This window comes from Sinocyclocheilus rhinocerous, unplaced genomic scaffold (genome assembly GCF_001515625.1).
Source record: "Sinocyclocheilus rhinocerous isolate Xijiao unplaced genomic scaffold, SAMN03320098_v1.1 scaffold2056, whole genome shotgun sequence".
NCBI classification, from domain to species: Eukaryota; Metazoa; Chordata; class Actinopteri; order Cypriniformes; family Cyprinidae; genus Sinocyclocheilus; species Sinocyclocheilus rhinocerous.
The window spans coordinates 130823-136822 of NW_015626032.1; positions in this window are offsets into that span (position 1 = coordinate 130823).

Below are 6000 nucleotides of genomic sequence, written 5' to 3' on the forward strand. Positions count from 1 at the left end.
TAAGAAACAAATCCATCATTAAGGCATTTTAACTTTAAACTGTCGCTTCTGTCCATAATCCTTAATAATGCTTCCTCTATGGAAAAAGTCCATCCCCTGTTGTCCTCTCACATCAAAATCCACCAACATATTTGTTTAGAACATTGTTGGACTATTTTCGTTTGTAAATGGTGCTTGATATGTGCATATTTCTCTCATGATTCAGACGAGACGACTTTTTCCACTGGAGAACGCAATACTTTGAATTGAGGAGTCACATTTCTGGCAGCAGCGACAGTTTGAAGTTAAATAAAAAAATGTCTTAATGATTGATTTGTTTCTTACAAACACACAGCTTTTCACTTCGCAAGACATGAATTGATGGACTGGAGTCACATTAGAATATTGTGATGTTTTTATGCAGCTATTTGAATTCTAATTCTGACGGCACCCATTCACTGCACAGGATCCATTGGTGAGCAAGTGATGTAATGCTAAATTTCTTCAAATCTGTTCCGATGAAGAAACAAACTCATGGCCTGTGGACAAGTAAATATTCAGCAAATCTTATTTTTTGGCTGAACCATTCCTTCTGAATTCATATTCTAAGAAAGAAACAAAATCATATAGAAAGTAACAACAAAATGTGCATTTTTGGAGTGAACTTATGAACTTAATGAACTTATGAATTAGCTGAAAAACTAGAATGTTTTCTATCTCTCTCTTAAATTTCACTTAATTCATCTGAGAAACAAGATTAACTGGATATCAAGTTCTGGGACTATAAGAATTTGTGGAATTTGGCATCAGAATCACATTTTCACAGATTAATGTGCTGTATGTGTCTTGTGTTAAACTCATTTACCCCCTGTGGAACAGATTTAGTTATAATTCAGCATCCTGATATTTAATTGTGCATAATTAATACATTCATATTTTACGTCTCAGTGTCAAACTCTTTTTTGATTCTACATATACTCGCTGAGAAACTCAGAGAAAGAAATCTGTGCCGTGGTTGGATTTTAAGTGTCACAGTAGACATCTCATCACGTTGATGGGCGTTTCAGGTTAGCATTGCCTCATCACTTCAAGATCTCAAACCCTGACCTCCATGGCAAATGAGCCATATACTGAGACAGAAGTCAATGGGAGAACATGATCTGTAGACAGATGATTCTCTGAAAAGGATATCTTGGAGTTTCTTTCTGTCTAGGTCACTCAGTAATCAGCTAACCAAAGCGGGCCATGACATCTAATATTAAAGAAATAGTTCAGAAATTTTGACTTACCCTCAATTTTATTTTATTTTTTTTGATGAAGAACCCCATGGCCATTCCTTTTAAGATAATTAAAAGTGAAAGAGAATTGTGTCTGTAAAGCTCTAAAATAAATAAATAAATACATACATTTTTGCAATATTCACTTGTGCAATAAAAAGTTCTCGATTTGTGTTCTAGGGAAGAAAGAAATTCATATATCACAACAGAATATGCATTTTTGAATGAACTATTCCTTTAACTTATGAATTAGCTGATAAAACTAGGATGAGGAGAGTAAAACTGTTTTATATCTCACACTTATCTCACACTTAAATTTTACTTACTCATTTACTTTATTCATCTGAGAAACAAGACTAACTAGAAATCAAGTTTTGAGAATTTGTGCATTCATTGTGGATGAATTTTGGCTTCAGTGTCACATTTTCATGTATATTATTTTCTATGTCTTGTGTAAATCAAATGTTTTGTTTAGTTTTTTCCTGGAACAGATCAAGCAGATTTAGTTATAATTCATCATCATTAGGTTTATTTACAGTATATAGGGAATGGTGCATAATTTAGAATTACTTTAATCTCTTATGACCATTTTAAAGAATCACATGTTGAATAAAGCTTAACAAAAAAAAGGCCCACGTTTAAATAACATACAGTAGGATGACAGAGCAACCCAAGTGCTTTTAACAGATTATTTATCTTTAAGAAAAGTACTCAAGGAGCCAAAATCCCTTCCGTAAATGTAGACCAGAACAGCACTGCACACACTAATACAGTGTTAGTCTGAAATGTATGAAATCCCTTGCCATTCCTTTTTTTATATATAGGCCACTCTGGAGAACTGATATATGGGATTGTCCAGACTAACTTCTTATCTGTTAGTTTATATGCCTCATTAAGCAGCACACAGAGAGTTAGTATATGTGCTTTTTCTAATTCATCATTTATGTTAGTCTTTAGTCAGACAATCCCTCCCTATATGTGGCTGGAAGAACCTCTTTCCAGTAATCATCTTCCAGTTCAACCTTGTCTGAGGGAGATACACTGGTTTATTTCTTTATTATAACCCACAACACCACAGCTCAGTCATTGAAGCATACTGTATGTATTAAAAAAGAACCTGTAATTAAGTAAATATATAAAATATAAATATTACTATTTTTATATTACAAAATGTTTTATATTACTATTTGTATTAATATTAACTATTGTGAATTTTTTTAAATATTATTAGATGAGAAAGATGCATCAGATTTGTAAGAAAATATTATTTTACATTTCTTGTAAGAAAATATTATGTTAGATTTAGTAATAAATATTATTACATCGCAAAGGTGCATAGATTTTATTTATTAAAATCTACTTAAAGTCTGCAAAAATTTGCAAATGGAATATTAAGTCAATCTTATTTTTTTATGCTTTTCTATGAGACATTTTATCATCATGTGTTATAATGCTTATTATGCATTCCATGCTCTTTTGATTCAGTTGTGCCTGGGAAAAATGACCTTTCGCCCACTAAGAGAGCTTCTTTATATCCAGAAAGAAAGATTGTGCCTTGCAATTAATTTTGATGAATACGCTTTTGTGGTATAGTCAGTGTGAAGGCCAAATTTCCGGGCATAAATGCTATCTTGAGTTTCAGGCCCATATTTTCTCCTTCTGTCTCTGTTTATGTCTCCCTTTCTCTCTCTCTCACACACCGTCTCTCTCTCTCTCTCTCTCTTCTGTACACTGCAAACATTGACCAGCTGCTCCTTTGTTGCTTTAATTTCTCTTCTGTCAATCCACACTGATGCTGTTGACAATTAGCTTATTAGCAAGACTAGTTAAAATATGAGAACAGTTAGATCATGGGGACCAAAGTTTGAATCCAACCTGGGTCATGTCCCAATCCCATTGCCGCCCTCTAAAGGGAAACAAAAAAGTAATCAGATAATGTTTCAATAAAAAAAATTTAACTTGATAAATATTAATCCTCAAGAACCATGAACAAAACTACACAAATTAAAAAAAAGTGAGGTTAAAGGACAAGATTAAACAGACTACATTAAATATGGCTTCACTTGCAACAAGAATAAAAATAGCTTTGTGAAGTCAATTTTTAGAAGTCGAGAACAAGACACTTTCGAAATTAAAGAGATATTTTGAGACTAAACACTGCAACCACAAAGACAATTTGAAACTAAAAAATTAATTTTTCTATTTTGCCTGTTTTTTTGCGTATGCAGTTCTTAATAATATTAATAGATTTCACTGTTTATTTTAAGGACACTCCTGTTTGCTTTGTATGATTAAGAATTTTCATGGTTGCGGTTTATTTTTCCACTGGGGTGCTACAAAATAAGGATTAGAATTTACTTTTCTTCAGTGATGCACCAGTTGACGATGACATGAACTGTGGTCAAGTGGAAATGCAACTGGAACCATTTCTCACTGTTGCAAAATCTAAAGCAAAAATATGAAAATAAACAATTAAGAAATTAATTAATTAAAACACAGATTTAGAGTTTGTATTTCTGAATACATTTGACACTTAAAGGGGTCATAGGATGCCCATTTTTCACAAGTTGATATGATTCTTTAGGGTCTTAATGAAAAGTCTGTAACATAGTTTGGTTAAAATTTCTCAATGGTAGTGTAAGTCTGTGCTGAAACGCTACTGTCAATCAAACTATCGTGGGAGGGGCCTGTCTGTGTGACGTCACACAGACAGGCATCTTAGATCGGCTCGATTTGAGAAAGGGGTAAACATTTAACCAGATTTTTAAAAAAAAGATTTTTATCATTATAGGGTGGTTGTGTACACACACTGCCAACACACATTTCAGTTCAAACAACTTGTAAAAGTGCATGTAGCATCCTATGACCCCTTTAAGATAGCTTTATGTGAATTAAAGACCAAAATTTTAATGGTTACCTAAATTGTTAAATTATCATCTTAAAGTTCAGTTAAATTATAATCAGGATGCACTGCGTCAAGTTTGACTATTTCAAACAGTGGTTTGTCTCTGTTTTCAAATGTTATTTATTCTTGTATGACTTCAGAAGACTAGAAATACAGCACAGAATTTGTGGACTACTTTTGTTTCACTTTTATGGTCCCGTTTGTCATTTTTGAGTTTCACAGCTCCAATCCCCATTATAGAAAACAGCACTCTTGATATTCTGCAATATTTTTTCATTCAGAAAGAAGATAGAAAGCCATACGTAATGACAGGAGAATAAGTAAAGGATGAAAGTATTTCCATTTTTGGATGAAGTAAAAAATAATTCAACAGCATATGAAAGCTTTTACCCTCTTAGCACGCTACACCGTGACACATCTGAAAACTCCAAACTCACCTTGAACGATGATGTGCACGGATGTGGTTCGGGGTCTACTGCTAGTCTGCACCGCACAGATGTATTGGCCCTCGTCCGTCAAGTCCACATCCTCAATTTTGATGGTGAACTCATCCTGGTTCAGAGTAACCAAACTCACCCGGGAGTCCACGGACCACTTATCCTCTCCAGCATACAGTATACTTGATCTGTTCAGCCACGCTGTGTGTGTCACAAAGTCCCCTTGTGAGCAACTACAAGACAAGAGAGAGAACCAAAGAGAATACTCAACCTTTAGCATTAGCATGTGCGCTATGAACAAATGTTCCCCCATTAATTATTACTGGCATATCCCTTTGTGACCAAAGCATCGGGATTCATCAATTAAGATAAATTCAAATATTCATTAAAATTCATTCAAATAGTCCCCCTGGTACTGTACGTCAGAAGACTGCATCTGTTTCGGAAGCGAGCGTGAATGTATTCCCTAGATATGACGCAAGGAAGAACAACATTGTAAGACATCGATCAAACCCCCAAAACCTCCTGAAGATTGGGTTTATTAAATTTAGTGACCCCCGGATAATATTTAAAGCTAAACTGGCTAGGGGGAAACAGCCTTTTAGTGATTTCCATTTAAAGACAATGCCATCTCTCCTTATTACGGATACAATGGAATTAGATACTAATTACTTACAGACCTTCCTTAAATGAGGACATGCTGTGTCTAATTACAGCTATGCCTAACAGTTAGCAGCAAAGGCCAAAATAGGCCCTCTTCATATACTGTAGGGCTATTAAACTCAAAAGCAATCATGCGCTTAATTGATTACTTGCCTGATTAACCATTCAATAAAACTCAGGGACAATTTTCATGCAATCTTTGTTTTATCTCTGATAGCATTACAGCCCAAAAAATCTTTGGTGTACATTCGAATAATAGGCGTTCGATGCTCATTAAAGTCCATTATGGTCATAATGCTTACGAGCTCTTTTTAGTCGATTCTGTGAGAGGCGCAGCGCTGAACTACTTTAGCTTCTGGAGGGCAACATCCAAAGCACCAGGGACAGATGAGGTAAATGTGCTTCTTTGTGTCTTTTTTTCACCCTTGGCAGGCGGGCAGAAGTACTGGGTACGAGCAAAGGCGTTTTCAAGAGAGTGGAAACTGCGGCACTGGCCTCCACCTCGTCTTATAATAGACTAAATGAGAACGCTGGAGATCAGTGGAAAGATCAAGCCTTTTCCCAATGGACGGGTTCATAATACACTGCAGGGCATCCTACGCAGAAATATTAAAGTCGCCCTCTCTGATCGGTCTTCTCCTTGCACTTCGCTATAAAGCAGTATAATTTGTAATTTCTGTAGCACTAATATATATATATATATATATATATATATGTATTTGTATGTATATATAATATT